Genomic DNA, 21,062 nt, shown 5'->3' on the forward strand with positions numbered 1-21,062 from the left:
ATAATATATATATATATATATATATATATATATATATATATATATATATATATACATATATTTCCAAAGAATCAGAAGGCAGCACTCCACTTTCCTTCCAGATAAAATGTTCCTTAATGGCCCATCACACAGGACGTTTCGACAAGTGCTGCTCTGAAATTTTTTTTAATACTCACACATATACATTATATATATATATATATATATATACATATATACAGATATATATATATACATATATACATGCTATTACACCAGTGCTAGCGTCTCTGCGGCACAGACGCCAATGCACTCACCCCTCCGGCTGTTCTGTAGCATCTGTTTCAGCCCTCGCTGTGACTTTCTGCCCCCAGGGCCTATACAGATGAGACCAGACTAGATTGTATTGGGCTAAATGCTATTTGTGATGAAAAACTAAAACTGCAAAATAGTCCTGAAAACAGCAGCCCCACCATCACACATGTTTGGTGACAGCATCATTCTGTGGGGATGTTTTTCTTCAGCAGGGGCAGGGAAGCTGGTCAGAGTTGATCAAAACATGAATGGAAATACAGGGCAATCCTGGAGGAAAACCTGTAAACCCTTTCTTTTTTTTTTCTTTCATTTTCACCTCATTTTCTTCCAAGAGCCATAACTTTTTTTTCCATCATATGAGGGCTTGTTTTTTTGAGGGACAAGTTGTACTTTTGAATGACACCATTCATTCTGCCACATAGTATACTAAAAAACATGAAAAAATTCCAAGTGTGGTGAATTTGAGAAAAAAAAGTTAAATTCAACAATGTTTGTTTTTTGGGGGGTTTTTTGGGGCAGGGGGGGAGGGAAGGCCATTTGCCATGTTAAATATTTGGGAATCACACTGACCCAGCAGTGTGATTCCCCAAGTCAGTACGAGTACGTAGATACCAAATATGTATAACTTTTTCTTTGAAGTAAAAAAATAAATAAATTGGCTTTTGTCGCCATTTTTCGAGACCCATAACATTCTCATTTTTCGGGATCTGAGACTATGTGATGGCTTATTTTTTGCTTCCTGAGCTGACATTTTTTAAGTATACCATTTTGGTGTAGATATGATGTTTTGATTGCCTCTTATTGCATTTTATTGCAATGTTACAGCGACAAAAAAAAGCACAATTTTGACATTTTTATTTTTTTTTCCTCATTACGACGTATACAAATCAGATTTATTATAAATTTTGATAAACAATTTTGAAGACAAATACCAAATGTGTATTTTTTATTTTAATGAGGTAAAAGCTTTTGTGTTTATATTTTTAAACCTTTATTTCCTTTTTACTGTATTTGTTAGTCAATTGAGGGGACTTTGAAGATGCAATTGGCCGATCGCCAGTGCTATACAGAGCTGTGTACCAGCACTCCTCTGTAAAGCAAAAATCACAATCTCCTATGAACGTTGCTGGTGTTGACAGGAGAATCGTGATGACAGGCACAGGGGTCATCAGTTTACCCCCACCTGGCATGACAACCCATCGGTGCCACGCAATCACATGACAAACGTTAGTAAATCAGTCATCAAGTGCAGGAAAAGATGCGGGCTCGGCATGTGAGCCTGCATCAAACCCAGTAACACAGCCAATGACGTAAATATACATCACTGGTTAAGAAGGGGTTGGAGGTTGCAAAAAGACTAGAGTCTAGGGTGTAAGTTCACCTTTCAGCAGGACAGCGACCATAAACATACTGCCAGAGCAGTGGATGTTTAGATGAAGGCATATTCCATGTGTGTGAATAGCCCAGTCACAGTCCAGACCATTGAGAACCTGTAGCAAGAATTGAAAATTGTTGTTCACAGACGCCTCCATCCAATCTCAGAGCTAAAGCTATTGTGCAAGGAAGAATGGGCAAAATGTTCGGGCTGTAGATGTGGAAAGCTGGTAGTGACATATCCCAAAATACTTGCAGCAGTAATGGCAGGGAGAGGTGGCCCTACGATGTATTGACTCAAGGGGGCTGAATACAAATGCATGTCACAATGTTCAGATTTATATTTTAAACATATTTAGCAAACCCTATATCATTTCCTTTACAAAAATATTTTCTACCCTGTCTTGGTTTATGACATAGAATCCCAATTATATACATTACATTTAAAGGGAATCTGTCACCAGGTTGTTGCTCCCCCATCTCAGAGCAGCATGATGTAGAGACAGAGACCCTGATTCCAGCAATGTGTCACTTAGGCTACTTTCACACATCAGTTTTCTGCATTCAGGCACAATCCTTTTTTTTCCTGATCCAAAGGATCCGGCAAAAAAATGTAAAACCGTGTCCACCGGATCCGGTTTTTAACGGATCCGTTATGCCGGATGCGTAAAAAGACGGATACGTTGGATCCGTTTTTGCATCCGTTTTGTCCGTTTTTTTGATGGATTAGTTTTTTTAATTAATTTGGTGCATGCGCAGTTAACAAAAACGGATCCGGAAGCCGCATCCATTTTTTACCGCATTGCGCCGGATCCGGCGTCCATAGGCTTTTATAGTAAAACACGCCGTATCGCGCCGGATATGGCGCGATGCGGTTTTTTTTGCCGGACAAAAAAACGTTGCAAGACACGTTGCCTCCGCCCGCCGCTTTAATTAATTTTGCCGCATTTTGAAAAAAAACGGATGCAACGCAAAGCCATCAGGTACAATCCGGTAACAATGCAAATCTATGGGGATAAAACGGATGTGGTACCGGATCCGTTTAACCCGTTTTATTTCCGGATTGTACCTGATGGAAAAAAACTGATGTGTGAAAGTAGCCTTACTGAGCTGGTTGCTGTCATTTTGATAAAATCAATGTTTTCTCTGCTGCAAATCTAGCAGTTATACAGACCTCATGAATATGCTGGACTACCCTGCAGCACGCCAAGTAGTCCTGTAATGATAATCTACTGCTGATAAATCAGTGATTTTATCAAAACTACACTGAGCAGCTCAGTAAGTGACACATTGCTGGAATCAGGATCTCTGCCCCTATGTTATGCTGCTCTCAGATTAGGTGGCAAAAAATCTGATGACAGATTCTCTTTAAGTCTGTGGGTGTAATGTGAAAAGATATGAAAAAGTTCACAGGGTATGGAATTTTTCAAGGCACTGTAGATTATATAAATATGCACATAAACATTTATTGTTTACATTTCTGCAACAATCTCAAATTGATTGTGCCAGTAAAATTAGTAGAAACCTATATGTACATAGTGTTTTGTGTATCTGAATAAAGAGCATCACAATGATGTGATAAGTGGTACTCTGGCTATGATGACAGGTCAGCAGTGAATGAAATGAAGGATTTGTTTTAGGACACATAACACAATAGTGTTTCCCTGAACAAGCTGAACATCTTTGTGCTGCGTATCTAGTCCAATCTGTAAGTCTGGCCAGTCACCGGAGAATAAGTTGGCCGGCTTATAAAGTCCGTCACGTTCTTGTTACACTCCCTGCATGTGCCAGCTTTTATCAAGTCTGAAGCTTTGGACAGCATGGAAGTGATGCTTAATACAGGAAAGTATGAATTCACTTTCAAGCATTCCTCCTCTCAAGGGAATAATCCTACTGTCAGACAGCGTACTGCAAACCTCGGCTGCCCTGATCTGAAAACATAAAATCTGATGGCAGATCAGAAACACTTGGCCCACCTACATTACCCGCTTCTCCATCTCAATTCTCACAGTCTATTAGATCATTCCTCTTCTGTCTAGCAATGTGGACAGACCGAGAGACTCAATTATTTCACTTAACAAGTCTGTATCGTTTCAAGTCTCCATATCACCGAAATTTTCCAGTGAGACGTTACTTCTTGAGCTCCGCACCTGTCCAACACACAGAGGTGTTAACAGCAGGGCCCAGATTGAGGACAGGCTCCTCGCAAAGCTTATCAATAACAAGGACAAATAATCCTCACCTAGCCATCCATGATGTGCCTAATTCCCAAGCGAAATATACCCTTATCAAAATATATTAAATTCATCAAATCAGTCCATGTCTGACTTTTTCAACATGGCAAAAAAAAAAGCAATAATCTGATTTTCTCTTACTGCAAATTTAAAAGGAAATGTAGAATCAGAAAATTATATTTATTTAGATTATTATTTTTTAATATAGATATATTTTCTGTAAAGGAGTTGTCCCCCACCGCTGTTCTCGTAGTGTTATGCGGGCATTACACGTTACGATCTATCGTGCGATTGCACGAGCGATCGTACCCGCACCCGTTGTTTGTGCGTCACGGGCAAATCGCTGCCCGTGTCGCACAAAGTCGTTAAACCGCCGACACACATACCTGCTGAGCGACCTCGCAGTGGGCGGCGAACATCCTCTTCCTGAAGGGGGTGGGATGTTCGGCGTCACAGCGACGTCACACAGCCGCCGGCCAATAGAAGCGGAGGGGCGGAGATGAGCGGGACGTAAACATCCCGCCTATCTCCTTCCTTCTGCATAGCCATTGGGTGTCGCGGGACGCAGGTAAGCTGTGTTCATCGTCCCCGGGGTGTCACACGGAGCAATGTTTGCTACCCCGGGTACGATGAACAACCGGCGCCATGTCAAATAAACAATATTTTAAAACTCAGCAACGAGTACACGACTCACGATTTGTGAGCGATACTGTGTCGCTCGGAGGTGTCACACGAGATGACGTCGTGAACGATGCCGGATGTGCGTCACGAAAACCGTGACCCCGACGTTGCATCACACGATAGCTCGTCTTGTGTAAAGTCCGCATTACTCTCTTGGAAAGTCCACAGCATTTTGGATTCTTCTTCATTTTTTAATGTGACTATTCAAATAAAAAATCCTTAATATTTTAGTTTTTACACTGGCCAGGAGAGCAGTCACCGGTAGTGTTGAGCGAGTAGTTAACTATTCGTACTCGCTATGATTTTACGGAGTACTGTCCGCTACTTGCATATTCGTTACGAGGAGCGAGCGCAATGTAAGTCAATGAGAAATACTCGCTAAGTAGCGAATAACCCGAAAGCCGTACTTTTCATGCGAGCAGTGAGCAGTATGGCTTTCGGGTTATTCACTACTTAGCAAGTATTTCCCATTCATTTACATTGCTCCCACTACTCGTAACGAATATGTGAGTAGCGGACAGTACTTGCTAACAGCATAGCGAGCACAAATAGTCAACTACTCGCTCAATACTAGTCACTGGCTGATGATTTCAGTCTTCTGCAGCTCGCACACTAGCTGTACTGTGTAGACTAGGGCAGAATGAGCTGATTTATCTCATTGCCATTGTTCATTTACACAAAATCTGTAGGGAATGAATCTGCCCTCATACCACACAACAAGATAAAGAGTCTATTAGTATTGATGGTGTATCCTTAGCGTAGGCCATGAATATTATCCAGCATATAGTTCGAAAGGGTGGCACTCACTGAAATTCTTTAAAAGACTTCTTTATTACTTTCGCATACAAGAAGATCCCGTGCCTCCCCCATACTCTGGAACGCTCTACCTTAGCATATCAGACTCTCCCCCCTACCGTGGAAAGCTTCAAGAGGAACCTCAAGACTCATCTCTTCCAACAAGCCTACAACCTACATTAACCCTCAGTCCAGTACACCACTGCGCAACAAGCTCTGTCCTCACCTATTGTACGATCACCCATTCCCTGTAGACTGTGAGCCCTCGCGGGCAGGGTCCTCTCTCCTCCTATACCAGTCTGTTTTGTACTGTTAATGATTGTTGTATGTATACCCTCTTTCACTGTAAAACGCCATGGAATAAATGGCGCTATAATAATAATACTAATATTTCATCCAAACATTAAAACATAAGGAAAGGGATGCTGGGGGGAGAGAGGACAACGATGGCAGTTTTGTCACTTAAGGCCGAGAATATTTGATATGTATGGGTCCAAATGTCAGCACCCTCTAAGATCAGCTGTTTGAAAAACCGCAACCCTGTCTAGCTTTACAGCTGCTTACAGGTTTGTTCCTACTTGCCTGCACTGTACTTTTCACACCTGCGATGAAATGGTATCCAATTGACTTCAAATGAATCAGCTCTGCAATATCTTCCATCGCTATTGTGACCAGTATGGTGCAGGCAAATATGAGATTTCAAGTTGCTGTAAACGCTGAGGAGGCAGTGGTGCTCGCACAAGCGCCGCAGCTTCTTTAAACAGCTGACAAAACAGGGTGTTGAAAGTCTGACTCCACCAAATCTAAAGTTGATAGCCTATCCTAGGGATAAGCCATACAGTTTAAAAAGGCTTGACATCCACTTAAAATTTGTTCTTGGTGCAAATATTAGTCTAACATATGCAGACATTGTGCCAATAAATAGCCATCCACTCCCTTTTGGTGGTCGATTTCTTGTATCAGAATTATCCAAATGTATTTGTGTATCCAAATACACAACCAGAGTTCAGAGGAAGGGGCTGTGAAATATTTCAAAGGCCGCTTTGCCATTGCGTTCCGATCTCCGTTCAGTGGTCCTGTTGGGGCTTCCATCAGAACCCCGGCAAAATGGGTTTGGGATGTGCTCTGTCATGCACCATTTTTGGGAGTATTTGCTTTCTGGAGGCGGACACCCAGACGTAGTATACGTCTGCACCATTACAGTCAATGGCCCTGTCGGCGCATACGTTTGAAACCCGATTTGTGGGGGGTTTGGACGGGGGTCCAGACATGACCACTAGATAGGCAGAGGAATGCAGTGTGAAAGCGGCCTAACTGGTACAGCAGGATAAAGCAATGGGGTGGGGGGGGTATTTTAATCACTGTGGTCTGAGTCAATCAACAATAGTCAGGCATCTCACCATCGCTGACTGGCTTAGAATAGGGAGCTTATATATAGGGATATACTCTTTAAATATTCTATTGAATGTCAGTCTAAAGGTATTTGGTTGAGTTGCTTCATATACTTAATATGTCTGACAGACTCCGCATTATCACTCGTCACCCTTCATGCAGAAGCAATATTGTCATTATCTTTGGTTTTGCAGTAGCCAAATTATTCTCATTTCGGAGGTTTGCAATAAATGTGATTTAACTTCTGTAACTTCCTCAAAACTCCATCAAATGATAATTTAAAGCCCCTCTGTTGTATAACAGATGTATTTTAGTGCTGTCCTGACTCATGGAGGCAAAAATAATGAGGACTTCTCATTTACAGTATGCGTAATCAATTGTTTGTGGTACCACAGATACATTTGTAACTAGATATCAGTAGATATGAAATATCAATGTATGTCTACGGAATGAAGCTGGCAGTCTGGGACACTTCTGCTTAATAATAAAACTATTATGTACCATTTAAAAAAAAAAAAAAAAAAAAGGCTTAGTATTTTTATGAAACATTGGTATGCATGAACAAATCTTTAATGTCCCTCTACAGGCTTTCATGAGCTCCATATATTGTATAAACAAAAATAACTCCTTTACAAATGGAAGCTGTTCCAACAAAGGGCTGATGTCCGAGGGTTTGAGTGGTTTCGTATGCAGGGGAAGCACACAGGGCATTTTAAGGATTGGACAAACTTATAATTAGAGATGATAGTTTTTTGAAATTCAAATTTGTCAGCAAATTTCCCCAAACTTTGATTATTCATTGAGAATTGCAGGCATTCCAATTGCCCTAAAAAGACGTGTGTATCACACCGCAGTTCTCCTAAACTTTGTCCAACCCCTTTCAAACACTTTCACATGTTAAAAACGCATATGTCCCTCCATGTGCCATGATTCACGGCACACGTGGGTTGTCCATATGAAATCCCTGCTCCATGATTGTCCATGGAGATAAACTCATCTGTACCGCTGTCTGTGGTGCTGAAGAGTCCTGCGATGCAACATCCGGCCGTCGTTGTGTCACCTCTGCAGCTACGTCCGGGTCAGCTGTGCCTGCATAAATGAATATGCATGCCAGTAATTGGCCGGGAAGGAAGATGCAGAGAGCAGAGGCAGAACACAGCGTCGCTGGAGAAGGGGAGTATAAAAAGCTTTTTATTTTCAATGTCCGTGTTTTTCTGGTTCGTGTTTCACGGACCACACCATAGTGTGGTCAGTGGGACATCAGTGATGCCAGAAACAACTAACATGTCTCTATGCGGAGCACACAGACACACGTGTACGCTGCACGGAGACACGGTCAGTGAATAATCACTGATGTGAGCATAGACCCACTGATTATAATGGGTCTGCGTATGTCCATGATTCTGGTACATATAAAAACTAGCACATACATACCAGAATCACTGACGTGTAAAACAGGCCTTAGTAATGTCCAAGAGACCTCCACATATACTGTATGTCTAGGGGTAAACGGATGGTAAGGCTGGGTACACATATCCGGCCTTTCGCCGGTTTGCCGGATGCGGAGCACGCCAGTACAGTATGATACAGTACAGTGGCAGCGCCGCAACTTCCGAGTCACATGCTCCAATCACATGACAGCATGTGACTGGCGCTAGCTGTGCTGCCAGTGTACTGTATACACTGTATTTGCGTGCGCCGCATCCGTCAAACCAGCGAAAAGCCGGATATTTGTACTCGGCCTAACTGTTCAAAATTTCACTAATGATTTGTCACTTGCACACATCTGAACAGTTTATTTTTTTTCAGGTTTTTTTTTTTGCTTTTTCTCCCTACTACTATTGCAGAGCTGTGACATCCTCTCACTCTAAACAGATCCACCCCAAAATGGTTGCAGTTTGGCGTTTATGCAGGCTATGACAGGCCGTACTTTGCTATATGAAAGCTGCAAGGCAATATTGGGAAGCCCACGAAGCTCCAGCTGAGATCATGTGAGCCCTCTATGGCTGATGTCATCTACTGCCTTATATAAAATAACATTATTTATGGCTATTCGCGAGTATCAAATCATTAATTGTTTGAATTCCCCGGGCCCAGAGTAAATCAAAGACAGATCTCTGTTGATGGAAGGCAGGTAGAGGGGTCGGGGAATCACAGACAGGGAGGAAAAGACAAAGTGTACAGTCCGGCCCCAGTACACCAAAACTTAAATAGCAGAAACGTTGAAATGGTGATTATAGAAGAACAACAAAGCAGATTTCTTCCCCAAATTTATGAAATTAATCAGTATTAAAGTGCCATTACAGCCATGTCTTTACTTTCTATTACAAAATCATGCTGACAGGTTCTCTAAGATGTCCATATCCTGCATTATCTATTGTGTGCACCTTAGTTTGTTTGAGCTTGCATACTAGTACTTGAGAGAGCTATTACCAATTGTTCTGTGCACATGGAAGGGCAGCAGACATGTCTAAACAGGCTGTTAAACGACCATTTTCTGCTTTTAAGAAGCCGGATCAGTGGTTTAATGGTGGCTATCGCATGGTGTAAATGCACCCTCACTGTATACTCACTACTATTGAAAACACATTCACACGTGTGCATACGTATTGGGTGTTCAGATGGAATATTGTTTAGCAAGTATTTTCCTGATTGATATTTAAGGTGTAAGGCCACCCTGAGCTGAAACCAGATTCTGTTAGTTGTCTTCATATTTCTTGGGAATGAGGATGTTGAAATTCAACATGCCTATCCTTGTTCGCCCCCAAATTCAGATGTAAGGGGGCAGTTCGGTTGTCAAATTACACATCAGAATTATTGGCAGTTCCCACTGAACGCAGTCGGATATGCCAAATAGGAATTAATGTGAAGACCCGTTTTTGGTCCAAAGTTTATAGAAAGTCAATTGATCTACAATATGTATCTTATTTTAACAGGTAACAATCAGCCATCATTTCTCCTGACATTTTAAATACATTATAGTGAGCAACACCGAAAACTCCAGACTTCTACTTTACAATTATTGAAATGCTTCAATCATGTGTTTGGTGCGATTTATGGTTTAAGTAGAAGCAAACCTCTTGCATGTCAGTACAGTTTTATGCATTCAAGAAATCATCCTACAGAACTGGGAAAGCTTTACTGATGAGGTGTGATGTTGGGGAACACATAAAACCTGCAGTGGTAAAGGTTACTTTAATTGGACTTGGTAGTGCATTCTAGAACATACTGTAAGTATTGAGTAAAAGGGTGATGAAACAGGGAGAGATAAAAAAAAATCAAGAATGAAAAAAGAAGGCAGATGTACATCACAAAGAAAAGAAAATACCTTGTATCAGAGAGTTAACTCCATGCTTGTGCATCGTACGGGTCCTTAAAGGGAATCTGTCAGAAGGTTTTTGCTATATAAGCTGAAGCAAGCATGTTGTAAGGGTTAAGACATAAAGTCCAAGCATGCCTGTGTTGTCACAGTTCGATCTTTTGTTTATTTGCTATGTTTGTTTTAGCAGCCAGACCCTTATCATTCCTGTGGCTAGCTCCCTCCTCAGATTGACACCTCACTGTCAATGTACAATCTCTAAAGAGAGCCTGCTGTGGGCGAGAACAGCTCTGTGGACTCTGCTACATGGCTAAAGTTAAAAATGCACATTGTGTTAGAATGGCTGCACCAATTTATCTACGTGATACATCATCAGATTTAGAATCTCCTTGCCTACGTCATGCTGGTCTAAGATGAGGTAACAAAAAGCTGCTGACAGATTCTCTTTAAAGGGAATGTCAGCAGAGATCTAATCTGAAGCAAGCACACTGCAAGGGTTAACACAGAAAATTCAGGGATGTCTGTCTTGTCAAGGTCCTATCTGTTGTTTATTCGCTATGTTTATTTAACTCCTGCTGCTTATCATTGCTTGGACTACAATGACCTGTGCATGGCAGTCCGGCACGCCCCCTCCTCTGATTGCCACTTCACTGTCAATGTGCAGTCTCTATATTGAGCCTGGTGTGGGCAGCACAGTTCTCTCAGCTCTGCTTCATGCTAAATAAAAAAAATTCTGATTGTGTCAGATAGATTACTGGCTGCAGCCAAAGTGATACATAATTGGAATCAGTATCTCTTTGCATACATCATGCTGCTCTCAGATGACGTAGCAAAAACCTGCTGACAGATTCCCATTAAGAGGTGTACTGCTGAACAACAATGATTTTATGTCCTAAAAAATGTGATCAACAACAAATGAGCAAATTACTTTTTGTTGTTGTATCATGCAAAAGTTTGCACTGAGCTTTGTTATGGAGCAAACTTTCTATAAGATGATTACGTCCCCTTGCAAAAAGGCAAGTATAGTGAACCTGTTACATCATTGTTGCCTACTAAACCACCAGAATAAGTCATGGAACTTATTTTTTGAAAATGGTACTGTATCGTATTGTCACTGTGCCCACTGTAGAAAGTCGGCAATCAGTGGACATGCGTTTAATTTCTACAGTGAGTTAGTGACTTTATTCAGTAGAGATGAGCAGACCCGTTGAAGTTTGGTTCGGCGGATCCAGCTAGACTTTTAACAAAGTTCAGTTTGGTACCTGGATGTGACCTGATGTTCATTTGAAGTCACTGATTGGCAGTTTGGGTTTCTGGCCACATGCAGCCAGCCATAAACAAATCACTTCCGGGGGAGAGGGGGCAGGCTTTTGTAATTTGTTTTTTGTTTGGAGCACACTACATCCGATCACGCTGTTATTACCCTGAGTGCGAGCCATTCAAACAATGCAAGCAGCTCACATTGGGCTGAGCACCTAGCGTACTCGAGCACAGCGATGCTCACGCGAGTGGTTTGCATATGTAAAGCACCAGAATTCTGTACCCACACACTGTTGTTTTTTTTTTGTTTTTTTTTTTTGAAAAGTCTGTGTTAAGGCTGCTTTACACGCAGCGACATCGCTAGCGATGTCGCTGGTGAAAGCACCCACCCCCGTCGGTTGTGCGTCACGGGCAAATCGCTGCCGGTGGAGCACAACATCGCTAGGACCCGTCAGGACGGACTTACCTGCCTAGCAATGTCGCTGTGGCCGGCGAACCCCCTCCTTTCTAAGAGGGCGGTTTGTGCGGCGTCAAGCGACGTCACACGGCAGCCGTCCAATAGAAGCGGAGGGGCGGAGAGCAGCTTAAAGAAAGTAACGCCCACCTCGTTGCCGGAGGACGCATGTAAGGTGTTATTCCTCGTTCCTGGTGTGTCACACGTAGTGATGTCTGCTGCCTCAGGAACAACGAACAACCTGCTTCCTGCAATAGCAACGATATTTGGGATTAGAACGACGTGTCAACGATCAACGATTAGGTGAGTAATTTTGCTAGTTAGCGGTCGTAAATACGTTTCACACGCAACGACGTTGCTAACTAAGCCGGATGTGCGTCACAAATTCCGTGACCCCAACAACATCTCGTTAGCGATGTCGTTGCGTGTAAAGCCCCCTTTAGGTGCTGACATTGAACATTAAATCTTGGGTTCACTCATCTCTAGTGTTCAGATTTATCAACCCACGATGAATGGGATTAGGCCTAGGACATACGGTGACAAAAACGGTGCGAGTGGAATGCAATAAAAAAAATCGCATTCCACTCGGACCAATATTACTCTATGTGGCAAGCTCCCATGAGTGATTATTTTCTCAGCCCTAATCGGACCGAGCAAATAGTCACAGCACACTGCGAGTAGAATGCGATCTTGTTCCACACGCATCCATAGAAGTCTATGGGGCAAAACAAACATCACATTGCTCTCGCGTTACACCGGTGTACTGCGAGTGCAGAGCGAGAATGGCAATAGCCGGCAACGGAGGAGATAGGGAGATAAATCCATCCCTCTCCTCCGCAGCACCAGTCCTCCCCTCCTTAACTGTGGTCTGATAGCACGATCGGACCACAGTCGCATGACACTCGGCTCCCGCTGTGCTGCGAGCGTGTGTAGTGTGTCATAAGAGCATCGCACAAATCCTCGTGTGGCCTCGGCCTTACAGCTACTGAAGCTTGACTGTTTTTCAGTGCCTTCCACTTGACTAGAAGCCGGTAAATTACATAACAGGCACCAAAGAATTAAGTGTGTTCTTTTTAAATACTGGGACACTTAGCATTAATATGATGGTGATCGAGATTACATGACTAAGGGTCCCGTTACACGTAGCGACGTTCCAGCGATCCCGACAATGATAAGACCTGGTCAGGATCCCTGGTACGTCGCTACATGGTCGCTGTTGAGCTGTCAATCAGGTAGATCTTCACAGCGACCAGCCATCAGCCACCAGCGACCCGTGTAACGACGGCTCCCTACACACTCAGAACCGGCGCTCGTTGGTCTCCCGCCATCAAACCCGCCGATGCGTGCTGCACAGGGGATGACCAACCAGCAAAAAATGGTCCTGATGGATTTGTCACGATCAGCGAGCTCGCAGTAGGGGCCCGCTCGCTGCTGCTTGTCACACACAGCGTTATCGCTGGCTATGTCGCTGATACGTCACAAAACCTGTGACGTTTCAGTGATCTCGCTATGTGTGACGGAGGCTTAACAGTATCGGGAGCAATTTTGGAGGCCAAAATGATGAAACAGTTGAATCAACAGTGAAAAAATGATAGTAAGCAAAAAATTATAAATTTCCAACGTGAACTTATACTTTAGTTTTTTAGTGAGATGACAATTACAAAGTCCCCAAAAAAAAAATCAACATGAGCATAATCACTTGCTATAACAAAAGGATGGGGCAATAAGTATTCTTTTTGGGATTACCATTACAACTTAATCTAGTTTATGCCCAAATTATAATAAAAGAAACTTGTAAATTCAGAATTCCGTTCGATCAATAAATAAAGCTAGAAAATTGCATATAAAAGATCTCTCTCTATTAAGGTACAAGTAATAATTCCTTTCTGGCAACATGGTGAAAAAAAATTGCCCAAATGCAGCTTAGTCCAAGCCCATGCCACCACAGAGGGATCCATAAAGCCTGATGAGAGTCCGTGTAAAGCAATCATTTCACCAGCAGCTTTATACTTCTTTAAAACCTCATATAAAAAGCACCTGCTTAAAGTGAGTAATGGAGTTTTATTTTTATCGCACTTAGGAACAGCGTATGTAACCTATTCCGGCTTCCTCCCCAGTGGAATATATTTAAGCTTATATAGTAGAGCATGTTACCAACACACAGAAAGACCCTGTGATCAGTAATCTGGACAGAAGACAGCAACCTGTACCCCTCCCCAGTCCACCTCACTCCGTTTTAAGGCTCAATTTACACAGTGATGTCATATGCAAGGGAAAAACTGAGAACACGAGCAGATCTGCTGCAAACTTATTATGCCTTCAATATCAGACCAGCAGATTATTTTGACTGCTCTGTATAATCAGTATTAGGGCAAAAATGGAAATGTAATGAGGCCTAGAGTTTTGCATTTGTTTGCATGGTGCTTTTAAGTTCTTCTGTAGCCTCCTTGTTGCTCAAGTCTTCCCCAGGCTCATATCTGTAATATCAACATGACAAATTAGCATTTGTGTCTAATTAAAGGGAATCTGCCACCCGATTTTTACCACCTAATCTGAGAGCAGCGTAACGTAGGGGCAGAGACCCGGATTCCAGCTATATGTCACTTACTGAGCTGCTTAGTGTAGTTTTGATAAAATCACTGTTTAATCAGCAGGAGATTATCATTACAGGACTACTTGGCGTACTGCCAGGTAGTCCAGCATATTCATTAGCTCTTTATAAATGCTAGATCTGCACCAGAGAAAACATTGATTTTATCAAAATCACAGCAAACAGCTCAGTAAGTGACACAGAGCTGGAATCAGGGTCTCTGTCTTTACATCATGATGCTCTTAGATGGGGGATCAAAAACCTGCTGACAGATTCTCTTTAAAGCGACGGGTCACAGGATATTGAAGCTGCTTGTATTGCATTTTGATATTGCATCTAATAATTTCCTATGGTGTTGCATTGCTACCTACCAATATACTGTGACATGGAGTAACAAATGTTTCCAAGTATATTGGATTTTCTGTAGTTCGCTACAAGTCGCATGCAACTCACTTGCCGTAGAATTTTTCAGCAATATCAGCGCCAAAATAGTTGCGTAAGACCATGTCATAAGCAATTTTCACCAAATTTTTCAGTAGGATAACTTGTCTGAGAATTGCTGCCATGCAACATATCGCGTTCGGCCTCATACGAAGGTGAGGATTCTAACTCAGCAGATAGAGTACACCTTTATTTAAAGACCTGCCATTAACCTTTTTATTGATTAAACGTTTTAATGTGTTAATATACTCACCTACTGTCGCTCCCTCATGGTGCCATTCTTCTCCGCTTCTCGGTGATATTACCGAAAATGAGACGATCCGACTAAAGGGGGCTATACACGCTACGACATCGCTAATGCGAACTCGTTGGGGTCACGGAATTGGTGACGCACATCCGGCCGCATTAGCGATGCCGTTGCGTGTGACACCGATGAGCGATTTTGCATCGTTGCAAAACCGTGCAAAATCGCTTATCGGCGACATGGGGGTCCATTCTCAAAAACAGTTACTGCAGCAGTAACGAGGTTGTTCCTCGTTCCTGAGGCAGCACACATCGCTCTGTGTGACGCCGCAGGAACGAGGAAGCTCTCCTTACCTGCCTCCCGGCCGCTATGCGGAAGGAAGGAGGTGGGCGGGATGTTCGTCCCGCTCATCTCCGCCCCTCCGATTCTATTGGGTGGCGGTTCAGTGACGCAGCTGTGACGTCGCTGTGACGCTGAATGAACCGCCGCCTTAGAAAGGAGGCGGTTCGCCGGTCACAGCGACATCGCCAGGCAGGTAAGTAGTGTGATGGGTCTGGGTGATGTTGTGCGGCACGGGCAGCGATTTGCCCATGTCGCACAACAGATGGGGGCGAATACCCACGCTAGCAATATCGGTACCGATATCGCAGCGTGTAAAGCGGCCTTTAGTCTACACTCTATGTGTGAGTTGGAAGTGTCTTTTACAATGAAAACGTATGGATCCTAATTCTGACGCTCTATAGACTAAAGGCCAGTTTACACGCAACAGGGTCCCAGAATTCATGACGCACATATGGCTTCATTAGCGATGTCGTTGCGTGTGAAACGCAGGAGCGACCGTTAACAATCAAAAATACTCACCATATCGTTGATTGTTGACATGTCGTTCTAATCTCAAATATCGTTGCTGCTGCAGGTACGATGATGTTCGTCGTTCCTGTAGCAGCACACATCGCTATGTGTGACACCGCAGGAACGAGGAACATCACCGTCCCTGCGGCCACCAACAATGAGGAAGGAAGGAGGTGGGCGGGATGATACGGCCGCTCATCTCCGCCCCTCCGGTTCAAGTGGGCGGCTGCTTAGTGACGCCGCACGGACCATCCCCTTAGAAAGGAGGCGGCTCGCAGGCAACAGCGACGTCGCTAGGCAGGTAAGTCCGTGAGACGGCTGTTAGCGATGTTGTGCGCCACGGGCAGCGATTTGCCCATGACGTACAACCGACGGGGGCGGGTGCTTTCGCTAGCGATGTCGCTGTGTGTAAAGTGCCCTTTACTCTATAGTCACTTCCATGTGACGCAGAGCAAAGTCAGCAGACCAGTGACGTCATTCAGAAGAGTGCTGCACACCGGAGAGAGCAGAGGTAGAGGAGTATATTTACACAAACACATTAGATATGGTCATAAAATGGGATTTTGGCCATATTATATATATATCCAGGCTACTACAACAGAGATTGTAACAGCCATTCAGTATGCAGCTACCTCTTGGGACCTTTATACACTATTACACAAACGACCTAACTAACCACATCACAGAAATCAGTGACCAAACACTGGGAGGTTGTCCTGCAGACAGATCAAAGCCAAATCACTGCTGAACGTAGGTGCTGAAAGGACGAAAAGCTTTAGAAAAGGAAATCACTGTTGTTAATGTGTTTCCAATCAAGGTATCCCAGACAGGCAATTGGGTGGTTCAGATCCTCTTATTTTATAAAGATGCAAAGGATATTACTGATCTGCACAATAATCCTTTCTACAGTCACATAAAGAAGAACAAACTTTGAAGTACAGTTGAAATCCCGACATTTGGAAATTAAACCCCATATCCCTGTGTGCACTTGACCCCCAAATGCAATGAACATGTATATCGGAAGATTAAATGGACAGATGAATAAGCTGAAGTCTAAATGTATTTAAAATATATATTATTTATTTTTGGTCAATTTATTGCATACAAATTTCCAAATATAAAAGCCAGTTTTCCTTGATTCCACATACCGCAGACGCCTGAGTAAATTAAGATATGACTAATGAACTAAAGCAAGTGTTCATATGTGAAGTATGGGTATTTATATGTTTATTAGGTAGTCACAAAGTTGTGAAAATGAGGAGAACTTGGGAGTTGCAAGCGGAGAGTGCACAAAATGTTACAAAAAGAGCATGTCACGTGTTGGCGTAAAATAAAGAACAAAAGTAAAAAACTCGTATTACTCCATAATTGCAAAGTGAAATTTTTCACGCACAGGAAAACCTCTGAAAAGCACACAGCAAAGTCGATTAATCTTGGAGTTATTTGCACTGGGAGAGTTCGTTTGTGTCTGGTCCAGGTGGGGCCTGCTGCCGATCTGAAATAAAGATGGTCTGTCTTTTGTCTGACAGCCACCAAGCCACACAAATTGCTCCCTGCACCATCACCTGCTCCCAGCTGGGTCTGCACTGCAAAATATTCCACCATTTGAGTTGAGGAAACTACTTCTTGGATTGATGACATTCTTGGATGATAAAGTGGGCAATTTTAGAAAATTACTAGCTAGTTAGAAACTCACATTTCAGTTGCATCTTACTACATATTTCTCAAATTGCATTGGGTAGTAGAGTTAATAATTTTTCCGAATGAACATCATGATCTTTATTTGTGCTGTAATCTATAAAGTGCAAACTACAATTCAAATAGATCACAACAGTCAGACAAAGTATTTGTGGTGAATAGGTTAAAATCATACCTATAATTTCAATACGGTTTCTGTTGTGGAAATATACATGATAAGAGATTGTGGGAAACTTACCCGCCCAAACCCTTCTTTAGCCTGTCTCTTATTTGAGAAAAATTGAAACAAACCAAAAAAAAAAAAAAAAAAAGTTTCCAATTATCGATAATTCAACCAATCCTCATCAAGGCTGCTGGTGATCTATCTTACAACTCATTCTTCATGGGCTATTCTTGATATATTTTAGCTTTATCATCATTATTTTTTGTCTATAGCTCTAATATTTAGGGTATTATTTTCTTACCAATCAAGTCTGAAGGCTTTCTATTTCTTCTTTGGAAAAGGATAACAAAAAACAAGATTGGTAAAACTGATGGGAGTTTTTTTTTATGATACTGACTAGGTTAGCTTCAACATAATATAAAAGGATCGATGAAAAGAACCCTATTGTTCATAGAGACACAAGCAATATTACTTAAGAATACATGCCCACAATCTTGCTTCCTCGTGTTCTGGTGCATGTACTTTCTCTTGCAGAGATGTTGGTGTTCTGCGTGGGAGAATGCACTGTCCATGCCTATGATCAGGATTACTAATAGAGTGTATTTTCACTGTGTTCTCCCGCAAAGAAAACACTCGCGTCTCTGCAAGAATAAATTGACATGCTGACCCTTTGAAACCTGCACAGCAGTTTAAACAGTGTTATAAAGAAGCACAGTGGGTAGGAGATGTCTCTAATTCCCATCCACTGTGCTTGTACTGTACAACGCAGCGTTTTGGAAGCAGCGAAACCACACTGTGTCCAAAACACTGCTGACATTGATTGTAAAATGTTATTCAGTACATTTTTGTTGAAAATAGTTTTTTTTTTTCTTTTAATATATTTTTATTGATTTTCAAAGAAAACCGAATAACACTCATTAACAAGACATGTGGTCAACATGAATACAAATACATAAACCTTAAGAAAAAGATTAGCAAGAGGTAAGATAATGGACAGGAGAAGCATAGAGAAAAAGGAGGAGAGACACGCCCTCATGGGTAGAGGGGGAAGTTACTGAGGCTCTGAGGACGGGAATCCACTAAAACTGAGTTACAAAACTATAGAGGTAGTGGGCACACAGTAGGGAGCCTCACTGTATGACCTATCGCAAAACAGTCTGATACAGTGGGGAGGAGAGGAAGGAGTCCCAATGGAACAATTGCTCCTGGTGGGACTGGGCAATTAAAATCTCCATATGGTGAGAAATGGAAACCTCTGTGAACCATTCCTCAGAAGAAGGAGGGTCTGTTGATCTACAGTGGCAAGGAATTATCATTTTAGCTGCTTGCACCAGGTGTCACAATAAAGACTTTTTGTAGGCAGCCTGATCTCCGCTTCACACATCCGGCATTTCGCCGGCTGCAGGATCCGGCATGCATGCAGTACAGTATATTCATTTACAGTGGAAGCGCGACACCATGCGGTTGTGTGCTTCATGCACAACCGCATTTGTCCACATGGTGTCGCGCTTCCACTGTAAATGAATATACTGTACTGAATGTGTGCCGGATCCGGCAAAATGCTAGATGTGTGAAACGGGCCTTAGACATCTGAAACATGAACAAAAGCACCACCTCCAGGGAGGCGGGTACCGAGACGTCTGTGACGGCTTTCACTACCTTGAGCACCCCCTTCCCTGAAGGCTCCCAGGATGGGGCAAGACCACCAAATATGAGTCATGGTCCCCTCCTCCAGTTCACAATGCTAACAAAGACACAGTACCCCCGGAAACCATTTATGCAAAGCCACAGGAACATGATACCACATGGAGACAATCTTAAAGCTTGCCTCTTGAGATTTCGTCGCTATTATGGATTTGTGGGACAGGAAGAAACACCTGTCCCACTGCTCTTGTGTAAACGTGGTATTGAGTTTGAGCTCCCAGGCTCTGCAAAAGGGTGACGGCGATCTCAGCACTTCAGCAGTCAGAAGGGCATAAAGGACCTTGAGAAGGCAGAACAAAATTCTTCAAATCCTTTGAGGGGGCGTCCAAACGCAAAATTATCTCTAAGACCCCTTTCACATTGCGTTTTTCTCTACGTTTGCTGGTCCCGTCGAGGCATCAATCCGAACCCCATCCCCGCCGCAAAACATGTTTCGGACGCATGCGCTGACGTGGCCATTGACAATAATTTAGCAGACGAAGTCAGTATGTGCTCTATCTTGCACCATTTTTGCACATATATGTTTTCTGCAGTCGACTATGTTCGGGTGTTCGCCAGCAGAAAACGTATATGTGCAAAAATGGTGCAAGACAGAGCACACGTTGACTCAGTCTACTCCACTATAGTCAATGGCCACGTCAGCGCATGCGTCCAAAACACATTTTGTGGGGGGGGAGGTTCGGACGGATGCCCTGACGGGACCAGAGAACGTAGGGAAAAACGCAATGTGAAAGTAGCCTTAGTCTATAGAAGAAATGCTGAAGTTGCATGCTTTCGAAGATATGCTGAGCTGAAGCAGAGCGGTCTCCTAAGATGGAATGTAGAGTGAGAAGGAAGCCCTTGGGAGCGACGTGGTGCATGCGGAGGGGAGATCTTCTAAAACTATGCACAAAAGAACTTGTGGAGATATTAAAAGGAAACCGTGGGAGTCAACCAATGGCTGCAAAGGCCCATTAGGATCTACCAGAACTCCTTTAACTGATGGAGTATGGATAATTTTCAAGGTTTGCTTGACGAAAAAGGACATGAGAATGTTTTCCCGAGTAAGAGAGGGCCAGGTCCAGGAAGTCGTGACCACTGATAAAGGACATGTATCTTGAGCTAACCAAGCCCATAACTTAAAAGGCGTGACAGTGGATCATATCAAACAATCTCGCGTGTGCAGACGCAAAATAGTAACGTTTACAATTGGGCAATCCAGTTCGGCACGCCAGTTTGGGCCGAGTGAGTACATCATAATTGAGTCTGGGCCTATTTGAGGCCCACACAAAGCCTCTGACAGAACGCTGGACTTTAGTTTAAGAGGGGGAGGAGATACATAACGTGATGGACTGTAGGAGATATAATAGCCTGGGAACAACCGTCATCTTAAGAATACTTATTCTACCAAACCAGGAAAATTCTCTGTTCTATCACAGGCTGCTAGAAAGTCCTCAGGTATGAAAATTGAGCAGGAAAAGTCTCAAAAGGTCAGAAAGGATGAGGGTTCCCAAATAACCTATGGCCTTAATGGGGGGCCAATGGAAAGAAAATTCAGATTTCAATGACTCGACTACCTGTTGGGGAA

At 43.0% G+C, this 21,062-nt stretch overlaps 1 protein-coding gene across 1 annotated transcript in view; it reads right to left on the reverse strand.

Annotated features, from left to right (window-relative positions):
• The window catches only part of VPS13B (vacuolar protein sorting 13 homolog B), a 1,405,890-nt gene that overhangs the window by 936,188 nt on the left and 448,640 nt on the right, over positions 1-21,062 (reverse strand). The gene's annotated exons all lie outside the window — the stretch shown is intronic.

The sequence above is a fragment of the Anomaloglossus baeobatrachus genome, chromosome 6 (assembly GCF_048569485.1).
Source record: "Anomaloglossus baeobatrachus isolate aAnoBae1 chromosome 6, aAnoBae1.hap1, whole genome shotgun sequence".
Classification (NCBI taxonomy): domain Eukaryota; kingdom Metazoa; phylum Chordata; class Amphibia; order Anura; family Aromobatidae; genus Anomaloglossus; species Anomaloglossus baeobatrachus.